The following is a 14,464-nucleotide window of genomic DNA, read 5'->3' as shown; positions in this document are numbered from 1 at the left end:
GTACTCATTTTTTATATTCTAAAATATCAATTACTTTAATGAAGCATCATACCAATTATTATTGTTGCATTTTTTATATTTTAAAATATTAATTGTTTATATTCTAAAATACTAATTATTTTATTATTGTGCACTTATTTTCACTTCTGATTTTTTTTATTTTATGTTCTTTAATTTTGTATAAAATATTATATAAAAATATTATTTTTTATAAATTTTATTTTATTTTTTAAGGACAGAGACAAATATAATTCCATCTCTATCCTTCTGTCTCTCTGCCCTCAGCTTAGAGATAAAAAAAATTTATCTTTAACCAAAGAAAAATACACATTCAAAAATCTCTAATTTTAGAGATAAAAAATTTAAGTCTCTAAATCCATCTCTAAACAAAAAAAAATTAGAAGAGAAAATAATCCATCTATGATTCCGTCTTTAAATCTGTCTGTAAAATCATTTTTTCTGTATGATGCAATATTGCCACAAAAGTTTAAGCTTAGCCGGATATTGTTGGGACTTTTAGACGGCGTAATGGATGAGTCTGATCCTGTAAATTTTGAATAATTAAGGTTATCAGTTGTATCATATTTAACCTCACGAGTTGGGCTCTGAGAGAGAGAGAGATGAAAATGCAATGACTGTATGAGGCCCAGTGGCCAGATAAAAAAAAAAATGGATTTTACTGTATTGTAGAATATAGACCATATTTAATCTTGGTTTTTTCTGTATTGGTAAGTAAATTTTGTGAGATTTAAACACAAAATTTTGAAAATCAGTAGGTAAAAAACAAGACTTCAGCCATTGCCCATTGGAATCACAGAAGATCACCAATATTGATACTACTAATTGTCATAAATCTGGATGAGTTAACTGATTTGTTATGGTATTTTCTGTATTCTTACACAATTTTTTGAATTGTTAAGTCAAGCATTTATGGTATTTTTCTTTTATGTGTTCTTGCGCAAGTTTCCCTTGATTTCTGTATTTTTAGATTTTTAATTTTCATCCCTCTGCTGATAAGTACTTGTTAAGCTCTTATAACCGGTTGTGAGTCGGTCCTGACGAGGAACTGTGGTGGCTTTGAAACTGGGACTTGGGTTAGAATATATATCAGAATGAATCATCAAATATTAATTATAAGTTGTTGCTTCCTCCTCCGGATATGTGTTCTTAAAGGATGTTTCATCGGGCAGTTAGTTACTGCAGCCTCAACCGTCAATCTCAGATTCTCATTAATTTTCCTTGCTCATCAGACGCTGCAGTACTTGAGATTCTACGTCTTCCACCTGTAACATATATGAACAGTATATATCAAATTAACTCGACCCAGCTGGAGAACATAATTAATTGCATTATATATAGACGTTTCCTTAATCTCGTCGAATTAACATTTGCTTTGGAACAGCAAAGTGAAAGGATGGAGGAAACCAGAGTAATACCTCTTCTTTATGATTGATGTGGTTGTTGTGATGATCAGCAGCCCATCCATGGATTGAGTAACTGATCATATGATTGATGTTTCTGCCAATTTATGAATTTTTTTTTTTAAAAATAATCTTTGTGTTTTCCAAACTAGCTCTTCTCCCATTCGATGCGATGTACAAGAAATGAATTCACAAACGGAGACATAAAAAATATATGAACTTTCAATAAATATTGGAAACGTGATAATTTAGTTTTATTATATTGTAAATATCATAAGTAATGAAATTTATAATAAGATTAAATATTACAAATTTTGGAAAACTTATTTGAATACAACGTTTGTGGTTGAGTTTGTTTATTCTCATTTCTTATCACATATTAATATCTTTAAACTATTCCGCCTTGTAACTCTTGATACAACTACGTATAATTAACCATGATTGAATACTGATTTTTTCAAATAAAGTCCTATATGCGACAATGATTGTCCCTGACTTTTGTTGATAATCATAGCGTATGATACAATTAAATAAAATTGTATTCTTTAAAACTTGAACGACAATCTTGATTCCGATAGAGTTAATCACATCATTGGAATAAAGACTTTGTGTCTTGATACATTTTTTTAATTTTTAATATCAAATAATAGGGCAGTCTATGCGCGAAAATCAAACAATCCAGAATATGAATATTGCATAATACGTTGTCAAAGAGATTTAATAACACGTTTTTAATTGGAAGGAATATTATTTTTTAAAAAAAAAAAAAACTAAAGGCAACATTTTTTATGGGAAACTATGTGCAATAATATTGAAAATATAGATTTTGATTTATACTATTAAAGTTTAATTTATGCAATAATAACAAAACATTAAAAATAATGAAAATATTAAAAAATATGGATGATTTTTTATGACTTAATTAATAGTTTAAATTGTCTATTCATATTTCTCAAAAATAATATTTATTTTTGATTGATTAAGGGATTAATTGATGAGAAGATATGACATAAAATATTTATTTTTGATAATTAATTACATTAGAAAACTCATTGGTTATTGCTGATACACGTTTTTCAATTTTCAATATTAGATAATAGAGTAGTCTATACACAAAAATCGAACAATCCATGATCTGAATATTGCATAACATGTTTTTAAAGGGATTCAATAACACGTTTTTAACGGGAAGAAATATTACTTCCTAAAAAAAAAAACTAAAGGCAATTTTTTGTTCGAAAACTGTGCAATAATATTTAAAATATGGATTTTAATTTATACTATTAAAATTTAATTTATGCAATAATAACAAATCATTGAAAATATTGAAAACATTAAAAAATATGGATAATTTTTTATGACTTAATTAATAGTTTAAGTTGTCTATTCATATTTGTCATAAATAATATTTATTTTTGATTAATTAATAACATTAAAAAATTCATTGGTTATTGTTGATACATACTTTCCAATTTTCAATATCAGATAATAAAGTAGTCTATACGCTAAAATCGAATAGTCCAAAGTTTGAATGTTGCATAACACGTTTTCAGAGAGATTCAATAACACATTTTTAACTAGAAGGAATATTACTTCTTGAAAAAAAATTACTAAAGGCAATTTTTTGGTAGACAACTGTATGTAATAATATTAAAAATATGAATTTTGATTTTATTGAAATTTAATTTATGCAATAATAACAAAATATTGAAAATATTAAAAAATATAGATAATTTTTTATGACTTAATTAATAGTTTAAGTTATCTATTTATATTTTTTAGAAATGAGGGATTAATTGATGAGAATATGTGATAGAAAATATTTATTTTTAATTAATTAATAATATTAAAAAATTCATACAAATTTTAGAAACAGCTTTCGAGCGAGAAATTACTTACAAGAATTCTGTTACTTTAATATATATTAAAATTATGATGGGTGGCGGCTTTTTGTCTTCTCCGTCAAGTCAAGGTGGTGAGTCTTGGTCTTGTTTGTACGAGGAATAACTTATTAGAGATCCATTGAACCATCTACGTGAAAAGCTCCAAATGCATGCATCAATGACATGGACCCACCAAAATCCACAACTTTTTCATATATTTATTTATAAAAATATTATTTCGAAGTTCTAACATTTTATGTGACACACGATATTAAAAATAAATTTATATATTATTAATACTGAGTATTATTATAAGAGACATTTGGAAATTATACTTAGTAAATTTTTTTTAGGATCTCTTATAAGAAAAGTCTCTCAGCACATGTTAAGTGTCTCACCAGTCAAATCACAACATGCGACACAATAGTGTTTTGCCAAATCATCTCTTAATTGGCGAAAAAATCTATGTCCAAAGATTTTTTTCAAAATTCAAAGTTATTGATCGAGGATCTTACTTAACTATTGTACACTCAACCTATATAAGATGTTGGAAAATATGAAATTAAATTATGTACAAAATTGAAATTGAATTTACCTAATTTCGTACAACAAAATTTGGATCACGGCTAGGACTACTGGGGTATCTAATCCCATTCGCTCCCCTAACTTTCGTCTCTTAGTGTCAGTGTCAGCCCAGTAGAGTGCTTTCGCCGTTGGTGTTCTTTTCGATTAGATTGAATTACTGGTATAAAAAATGAAATCACAAAATGAAAATTATTTGCTTTTTCACGGCCTAAAAGCCTCACACACAAAGATTGCTTTGAGAGTTTGTTTCTTCTACACAAATTAGAACATACAAGCACAACAATGTTTCTCCAATTTTCTAACTAGTTTTTCGATAATTTTTTTTAGCCATTTTTCAACGGCCATTTTCTTGTATATACGATCAATATATATACTAGCACACACAAGCATGCCTCTCCCATCTGGTCACTTCCACCAATTATGGAGAAAATCAGATCCAACTATTGATTATAGTTGTTTCATCTGCAACAGCACACAACGGTTGTAAATCCAATTCTAGATTTGAATTTGAATCTAAATTTGAAATTGGATTTGGAGCTTGTTAGAGGCAGACCGACCTAGGTAAGTAACCCGAATTTACTACATAAGGTGTAAGACTAAGATATTTACTGCCCTTTATTTTACTTTTTTTCAAGTACTAATTTCGTCTTGAGAGTATATACCAAAAATGACCCCTACACTTGCAATAAGAGTCTAAACTTAGGTGGTCCCCTGGCATCATCAATTGACACAATTTTTATTTGAGTTACTTCCATTTGAGATGAATGAATCTCAAAATTTGGGAATGCATTTGCAATGATTCTACTTAGAATTCATTTACAAATGAATTATTATGTTTAGATTCATTGCAAACGAGACTTTAGTTTTAGATTCATTACAAACATATACCCTTAATACAATAACTTTGTTAAAATAGAGAGAAAACATATATATATATATACATATATAGATTTTTATATTATGCAATATATACATATATATTAAATTTTAAAATTAATTTTGGGATTAAGAATTAACTAAATATATTATACAAAATACATTTTACAAAATGATATTTTATCGTGATAAATTAATAATTTTTTATTCTCTGCTCTCTCCAGCAACTGCACCTCTCTCTTCTCTTTCCCCTTCAACAATATTGTCTTTCACAACCTTCCTCTTGTTGTTGCCTCCGCCTCGTAGCCTGTCGCTGCCTCACCCTCACCCTTGTCGTTCGCCGCCGCCACTGCCTCGCTTTGGCCCTCGACACCCACCATTGCATCTTCGTCTGACCGACCGCCTCCGCTCGTCACCAGTCACATCCTCACCTCTCACATAGGTGGTCGGCCAAGCGAGAAGCGAGGCGTTGGTCGTTGGCTAGGCAAGGATGCAGCGGGTGGTGAGTGCGTGGCAATGAGCACCGCCTGGAAAGGGAGGAGAGAAGTGAGAGATGGAGAGAGAAAGTGATAAAATGGTCATTGAGATGAGAGAGAAAGGGGTAAAATGGTTTTTTCAAGTTATCTATAAACCCACTTATAAAAATCTTATCTGTACAAATAGTATTATTCAAATATATTATGTTCAATAATTTAAATAAAATTAAATACAAATAAAACAAAAGATTAGAATAAAATTATATCCAAAAAGACTTGGCTTATAATCTCCAATAGTAACATCAAAGTAGCGAGGGTCTGCGTCGTGCAATGGAGGCAAAAACCGGTGGTTGAGAGAAAGAGACAGAGAGAATATTTTTGTCCACAAACAAAATTCATCCTCAAGTCGTGGAGTTTAGTTAATTTCTTCAAGTTCTATCTATTTTGATAGAATTTTCTTTGCTTTGTTCTATAGGTTGATGACGCTTTCGAAGGTAGACAAAACTTGATTGAAACTCTCAAGGAAGACATATAATTAATACAAGGAAGAATTTTCTGGGAAAAGCTAATTAACAAGAGAAGAGAGCTCTGGATTTCTTCCCCATTTGCCATGTAAGCCTTCATTTTCAAGAGAGAAGAAGTTGGAAAGGAGCATTGGATCCATCTTTGGAGTTTGGAGAGCGACATGCATGAATAGCATTAACAGTAGGAGGGACGTGTTGGCTGATGGTTTCAAACGAGACTCAAGTCGTCGTCGTCGTCGGCTTTGCTTGCTCGCTAAGAATTATAACATGTCAAGTGCATGCACGTACCAGGCCGAGAGAGAAGAGAGGTCCAACACGTGGGGCGCTGACTAGTTAAACTCGACCATGGTTCCTGCTAATCCATTGTTTTTCTCTCTTTCTGGATTCCAAATATGACCGGCAGGTTCCTGCAATATCTGTACACACACAGAGAGAGAGAGAGAGAGAGAGAGAACTTTAATCCAAAATGGGGTTATGAATAATGGTGAATAATGTCAAGTTTTGAAGCGTAGATCAACATCGCTAATCAAGCTGTTTCGAACTGGGGATTGGAGCTCCAGTGATATGATCATAATTAGATCCCTTCTGTCTTTGTCTTTTTCTTTTTGCTTTGCCCTTTTAAGGGCTACCTACCCAACTCAGCCCCAAGATTTCTGCGGTTAATCACGGATGCGTTTTGCTTTGCTTTGTCCATATGCTTGGTTGATTGCGTTGTCTTGTCAGTTGCGTGCCTGCTTTCTCTTCAGTCTTGAGCCGCCTTATGTCATGTCATGTCGTGCCGTGCCGCTTTTTATATTGTCATTTAATAATAATAAGGCTTAATACATATTAAGTGTCTTCAACAATTAACAAATACGACTCCTGATGGCTCCGATGGGGTAGATTAACCGTAAAAGAAAGAATTATTGGGTATTATTTTTTGGATTTTTAGATTCTATGTTTGAACCTAGTCAGAAAATAATTCAGTAGATAAAGAGTGAATCTAAAAAATAAAAAATACTTATCACCCTCACATTAACGGTTGTATTAGGGGTCAAAATCTTCCTGTGGGGTTTCCTGATTTACCTTTATTATTGAAATCGTGGGGTTAAACAGTGTAGGCGCTTGTGATAATGTGTTAACAAAAAAAAAAATACGAGTCCTAATGGCACAAATGGTAAAATTTTTAATTTTTTTCAATAATAATAGATATAAAAAAAATATTTTATTTAATAAAAATTAATTACGTATCTATTTGAAAGTATATAAGTTTGTGACTCTATTTAATTTATCTAGAGGCTGAATCAAGGAGAGAGCCAATCTCTTCTCGGGTTAAGCAGGCGAAGTCCAAACAAAATAATATATTAACAAATATAATCTTAAATTATTTAATTAAAATTTTGATATATTCATCCTTCAATCATTTATTTTTTATCCCTTTAATCTTTTAATTAATTAAGAGTTAATAATTAAATTAACAATAACATTTATAGACCGAATCTTTATTACACATCAAATTTTTAATTGTTCAATTAAAATTTTGTTATATTCTCTTTTTTAACTATTTATTTTCACTTTTTTAATTAATTGAGAGTTAATAGTTAAATTAACGATGACAGGTGAGATAAAATCTTTATTGCACATGAGATTAATCTCATGTGTTATAGAAATTTTATCTTACTTATCTTCGTTAATTTAGTCGTTAACTTCAATTACTTAAAAGATTAAAGGAAACAAAAATAAATAGTTAAATGAGGGAATATGTCAAAATTTTAGATAACTAATTAAATATTATATTTTTTAATAGTTCAAAGATCTTTTATGTATTTAACCTAAAAAAATTAATATGAATTGTGATAAATATTTCATCTTATGTGTTATCGTTAATTTAGCACTTAACTTTTAATTAATCAAAAGTCTAAGAAAAAAATTAAAAAAAATAATTAAACAACTAAAGATCATATCTTTAATTTTTTAGTAGGCAGGCAACCTCATATAATATTGGGTATTGTTTGTACGTATTGGGATAAGAAATTCATTGCTTTATCCCTCGCCAGACTGATTTATGTGTGAACACGAAGAAGTCGTTGATTCGTGCTGGCTGTGGATTTCTGGCGACTCGTGAACATTATCCAATAGCAAATTATATTAGATTTAACCTAATCCAATATCCTTTGCTTTGTTGAATTAAATTTTAGGATTTTATAGTTTAAATTTAATATTTAATATTTTACCCGAGCGATGGGAGAATATTTTGGCGTTATTAATTAAAAGATGATAGGTGTCTTAAAATATCCAAATTCAGGTATGGATTATATTTAATCCAAATAAAAGACTTGACTCACTTGATCGAATTCTTCCCTGACTAGGGATCGGATCTTTATTTATATAAACTGGCTACTAAGTTACAATATCATCGTTCATGAGACACAATCATATTACTCATTTATTTTACTGTAAACATATATATAAACACGATTATTATCTTTATTCTGCATTATTATTATGTATTGATTACTTGACTTTATCTCAAGTATTAAAACCGAACCATATCTATGAATACCCAAACGCTATCCATCAACATTTGATTGGCTAATGAGCTACAAAATTAAAATTGGGCCAAATGCTAATTAACATTTCATCCCTTTTAACTTTAATTTTTTTTTTATTGTGACACCTTCAAATTTGTATTTATTTATTTATTTATTTTTATTTCAATTGCACTTTTGGACAAACCAATATGGCATAAATTCACCACTTCCAACTTTTATACTTTTTTATTATGCCACGTTCACTTTTGTTTGGTCTCAATTACACCTATGGATCAGCCAATTTTATCTCATATGAACACTTGATCAATTTTAAAGCTACGATTGGTATTCATGTACTTATGATAACTTAAAATCCGTTGTCTCGAGCTTGAACCAACCAAGTGCTCATGTGACGTGAAATTGATCAGTTTAGAGATATAATTAAAACCAAGTAAAATTAAGTGTGTCACAATAAAAAAAATAAAAATTAATAGGTGAATAAAGGTGTAATTAGAACCAAATAAAATGGAAGCTTTCACAATAACAAAAATAAAAATTAAGAGGTAGAATTTATACGATCATTTGGAGTTATACAATGATTAGTAGGCAAGAATTAAGTTTGGATTGAGCTTAAAAAAAGGACAGGACAGATAGTGGCAATTCGTGGTCATGGATGGGGCCAAAAAGAAATTATTTATTATTTGAGGGGTTGAGAGGGAAAGGTAAGCAAAAGTCAGTCAGGCCACGCCCACACGGCTTTGAAAACAGACATATTTGACAAACCCAATTACTTTTGTACATGCTGTTGGAGGACCCATCAGTTTTCAGCAATTTAGTCCTTCAATTTATGATCTTACACGGCAGTGACTGAAAGGGAGATGACCTCTTGACTCTCTCTCTCTCTCTCTCTCTACATGCTGCTGGAAAGGTGGTCCCCACATCCCTTTTCTTTTGTGTTTAACGTTGGTTACAACATTACCAGTTTTTCGTTGTGATTAAAACTATCTCCTTACGATAAAACTATCTCGTTACGATGATACGAAAGTTCCTCATGAGTGTTGTTTTGGAACCGAAGCACCAAAAACACGAATATAATATTTTTGAGTCATTCTTATAATTTTAAAAATATTTCGTCACCGTTAAGTAATATTAAAAAAATATTATAAATACGATTTAAAATTTTATTTTTTATCCACACGGAAATGTTAAGTCTTTATGGTATCACGGATGGACAAAAAATTAATTAATTAACAAACATAAAACAAATGATGCCTCCACCGACTCTTAACTAATTTTGGTTTATAAATTTGGCCTAGAAAGTGGGAATTGGGACTGGGACAGTGGGACTGCCCTGCCCTGCCCTGCCTTGCCTTGCTTGGTACGTATTCTAATTGACTTGATAAAATAATTGCATCCCAAGTCCATCAATATTCCCCCACACTGTCACCCACGTACCAACCGCTTCCATTTTTTTTTTTCTTTTTTTTCAAAATACTTTAGTATCTGAACACTAGCTGGCACAGGTTACGTAAGTGTAAAAATATATAAATAGCCCAATATTCAAGAAGAGCAAGAAAAAAGATTTTTCACACTCACGTTTCTGAGCTGTTATTATTCAAATTTTGATTGTTGCGTTTCTTTAATTTATATTCTCTGCTGAAATTCTAAGGCTGAACAATAAGGGTGTCTGTGATGAATCGTCACAAAAAAAAAAATATATATATATATATAAATAAAAATTTATTGAGTGTCGTATGATAGTTATAACTTATTTTTAATTTTTTATTAATATGATTAATTTTTATTTTTCAAAAAAGATACATAAAATGTATTTTTTAAAAAAATATTATATTTTTGAATGAGATATGAAGTGATTCATCACCATTATTTGCTACTTTCATCCTCATCGTCAGTCTATGATGCACGAAAACTCTTTGAAGGTGATGTTTTGATATTTTTAAAATATTTTTTATACTAAAATATTAAAAATATATTTTAGAGACGGAATTTTTTTTATATTATATAATATAAAAAAATTATATTATATATTAATTTTTAATATATACTTTTCTATATTAAAAATTATATTTACTAAAAAAACTTTATATCTTTTTAGTTACGCATTTCTCTCTATTTTTTGTTTTTTCTTTAAATATAATTTTTTATTTTTATTTCATATAGTATCTGCTTCTCATTTTTATTTCTGTGTAATCTCGACACTGATTGCCCGGAAGCTGTCCCATTTTACTTGGAATAATATTGGGGGGCAATATGAGGACATCCATTCATATAAATAAATTATTAAAATAAAATGTCTTTAGCCAGCCGTTCATGTCAATAATTATTAAAATAAAATATGTCTTGATATGTTCCCTTATCCTTTCCAATGGTATATTGAATTAGAAGTTTCAAAGGGTCTCTTTACCTTTCTTATAGTCCCTTTTAATTTCTAGGTGATGATGCAGCTCTTTTGACAAAGGAGTTTGGAATTTTGAATATTTTTTTACCCACACATGTCCTAATCAATAGAGGTATTTAAATTTTAGCTCAGATCAAAATATTGATCTTATTTAAAGATCGATTGGGATTGGAATCCATGACATACTTAGAAATTTTAGTAAATTTTTGGTCCAATCCCATTCAAGGCTAGTCTAAGACGGAAAATCGGCTATAATAATTTATATAAATTATTGTTATTATTTTGTTTTGTGAAATTTGATATTAAGTTAATTAAAATGTGTTTGATAGCATTTAGTTGGAATGGAAAATATTTTTCAACTTGCATGAAAAATAAAAACCATCTTCCTCCTAGATGGAATTTTTCATGAAAAAGAGACAAAAACATGCTTTAATGATTGTACCATTGAATTCAATTCTATGGAAAATATAGTGTCTCAAACACCAAAGATGAAATTTAATTCCTTGGATGTTATATTTTCTATGTATTTTCCATATAAAGATGTGTTTGATAAAATTTAATTGGAAAGAAAAATATTTTTCAATTTGCATGGAAAACAAAAACCATCTTCCCTTAGATTAAATTTTTCATGGAAAAGAGACAAAAACATGCTTTAATGATTGTACCATGGAATTCAATTCCATGAAAAATATAGTGTGTCAAACACTAAAGATGAAATTTAATTCATTAGATGTGATATTTTTCATATATTTTCTATACTATCAAACACACTCTAAATGTGTGTTTGATTGCATTACCTAGAATTTAATTCTAGGTAATATTATCTAGAAAACAAAAACCATCTCACCCCATTGGAAAATGAATTCCATGAAAAAAAGCTTTAAATGGTTGTACCATACATATTTTTCCATGAAAAAATTAAGAGTATTTGATTGTTTTCCATAGAAAATGTATAATAATTACATGCAATCAAACACACTCTAAAAGTGTGTTTGATTGCATTACCTAGAAAACAAAAATCATCTCACCCCCTTGGAAAATGAATTCTATGGAAATAACCTTTAAATAGTTGTACCATACATATTTTTCCATGAAAAAATTAAGAGTGTTTGATTGTTTTCCACAGAAAATGTGTAATAATTATATATTTTCCATAGAAAATGTGTGCAATCAAACACAGTCTAAATGTTAAATTTAGTGATTAATACTAACTTTCATGTAAAATGGTGACTGACTTATGAATATATTATTGACACTTTAAGTTAGGGTATGTTTGATAGCATGAAAAATGTCACATCCAAGAAATTAAATTCCATATTTGGTGTTTGATACACTATATTTTTCATGAAATTCAATTCCATGGTATAACCATTAAAGCATGTTTTTGACTCTTTTCCATAAAAAATTTCATCTAGGAGGAAATAGTTTTTATTTTCTATGCAAGTTGACAAACAATTTCCTTTCCAACTAAATGCTATTAAACACACCCTTATTGTTTGGAAATGGCGAGGTACGTTCACCACAAATGATTTTATTTGTGTGCATGTACCAATTCAGTGCTTGGAGAGATTTTATGAATTATCCGGTTTATATTTTGGTTAAGCTCTCGTTAAATTCTTTTAGGTAAGTAATTGGGTGTTAGAACTACAAATATCAATATTCGCGTCAAAAACTCCTCGCCAATAAGAGTTTGGGAGTTAGCACCTAGTTGGACATTTTTTTTAGGCTTCCTTGCTAATTATATATAGTTGTATATAAATTATTTATTTTCGTTTGATGGAATGTTCTTTCAATTTTAAGCTTTAGACACATTTTAACTTTCGCAATGAAATTCTTAATGTGAAATAAGTTGAAAGATTTTTTTGGCTTTAATTCGGTGGGAAAATCTAAAATGCATTTAAGTTATTAAATATTTTATATGATAATTGTTATGGTGTGAACACAACAATGACTTTATTAATCAAAAACTTTGTCTTCCAACCGCTTGAATTCTGTGAGAAAAAGAATGATTAGATGTCTCTGATACTAGTTTTAATATTGCTTTTAAGTTTTCAGTGTCTAATTTAAGTATCGAAATATTTACACGAGAATTGTTTTATGCCCTCTAATCATTATCTTTCTTGTAGAGTCTCACTAACTTGACGATTACTTTTTTACTTAATAAATTTATTATTGTGTTCGAACGATAATAACAATAAAAATCATTAGGTAAGTATTAAGATACGTACAATATGAAGGTAGCTTCAACGAATATATTTGAACAAATGTATGAATATAAAATAGATAAAATAAATTTTGGGGGGTAAAAAACATTGACAAAAATGAAACCTAATCATCCACGTTGACGAGAAAGATCCTTAAAGAGCTACAAACAAAAAAGTGGAATAAGAAGACGAAATCATAAAGGATCATTAGGTGGATTAACTTCAATCATTCTTCTCCTCTTGGAAAGCTACCACTTTTAATTATTTTATTTAGCAAAAGAGAAAACCATACCATGAATATATATAATCTTTTTATTACATGAGAAACTTAAGTGATTTCTACTATAGAGATAGTCTTTGATCCGCATTATTTTACCTTTTTTAAGATTCACGATTCGTCTAAACCTAGTCTAGGTATACGGAAAAATTCGTCGAGAAGCAAAACCCGAGCTTAGTCCTTTGGATAGATATATGTGATTGAATAGTCCTACATGAATGCAAAGTCGAATTCACAATTTCACAGTACGCATCACAAATTCTCGAACGTGTGTGGTGGACCATCTGTCTTAGCTCAAGAGATTGAATGGATATGATTTAAGATTCAGAATTATGACTCGTGAATTATTATTAATTATATATGTTTTCAAAGTCTTAATTATCTTTACATGTTTTCGATAACAAACTTAAATTTGAACAAATTATGATTTATACCATCTAAATATTTTTATACACAGTGTTTTGACATTGTATTTGACATTTACAAAATTAGAAGTATTTTTTTTTTTAAGAATTAACAATGTTCTTCACGAAATTATCAATTATTTTTTAAAAATTATAAACGACTTTAATAATTTTTGAAAATTAATTGATAATAGTAAGAGAATAAGTAGACTTAAAAAAGAAAAATAATGGGTAGATGGTAATGTCCGAGTTGATCACCTTCTCTTGCAGCTTCTATAGTCACTATCAAATTCCCCTATTTTTGTAGCCGGATGGCAATGATGTACACTTAATAATAATAATAGCATTTGGAAGCATTCATGTTTATACTTTAATTTTTGTCACTATAATCACTAAATTTTAATTTGTGTTAAATTTCTATCATTCTTTTGATTTTTTGTCAAATTCTATTACGAAAACTGATACAATATATGCAATAATACAACCACCAAAATCACTTGATTATAGGATTTAGATTAATTTTAACTTTAAGTAATTTTAAGGCAACGTATAATGTATCGATTTTTATTAACATAATTTGATAAAAGATTAAAAGAGTGATTGAATTTTAACAAAAATCAAAATTCAATGATTGTGGTGGCAAAAATTAAAATATAATAATTAATTTATTATATAATACAAGTCGTTATATACATAATACAGTCTTTTTAGTAATAATATCTTTGTCACTATAGGATGAAAATTTTACATAGACACAAACATATTAATTTTATTTTTTTAAATAATTATATAGTCTTTTAGCTCATAATTTCATAATCACCTAAGTTTAGAATGGATTTTTTTTCATTCATAAATAAAAATAAGATGAACATTTATTTAACGGAT

The sequence above is a fragment of the Diospyros lotus genome, chromosome 11 (genome assembly GCF_014633365.1).
Source record: "Diospyros lotus cultivar Yz01 chromosome 11, ASM1463336v1, whole genome shotgun sequence".
In the NCBI taxonomy this organism is placed as follows: domain Eukaryota; kingdom Viridiplantae; phylum Streptophyta; class Magnoliopsida; order Ericales; family Ebenaceae; genus Diospyros; species Diospyros lotus.
Note: the sequence above shows the minus strand (reverse complement) of the source record.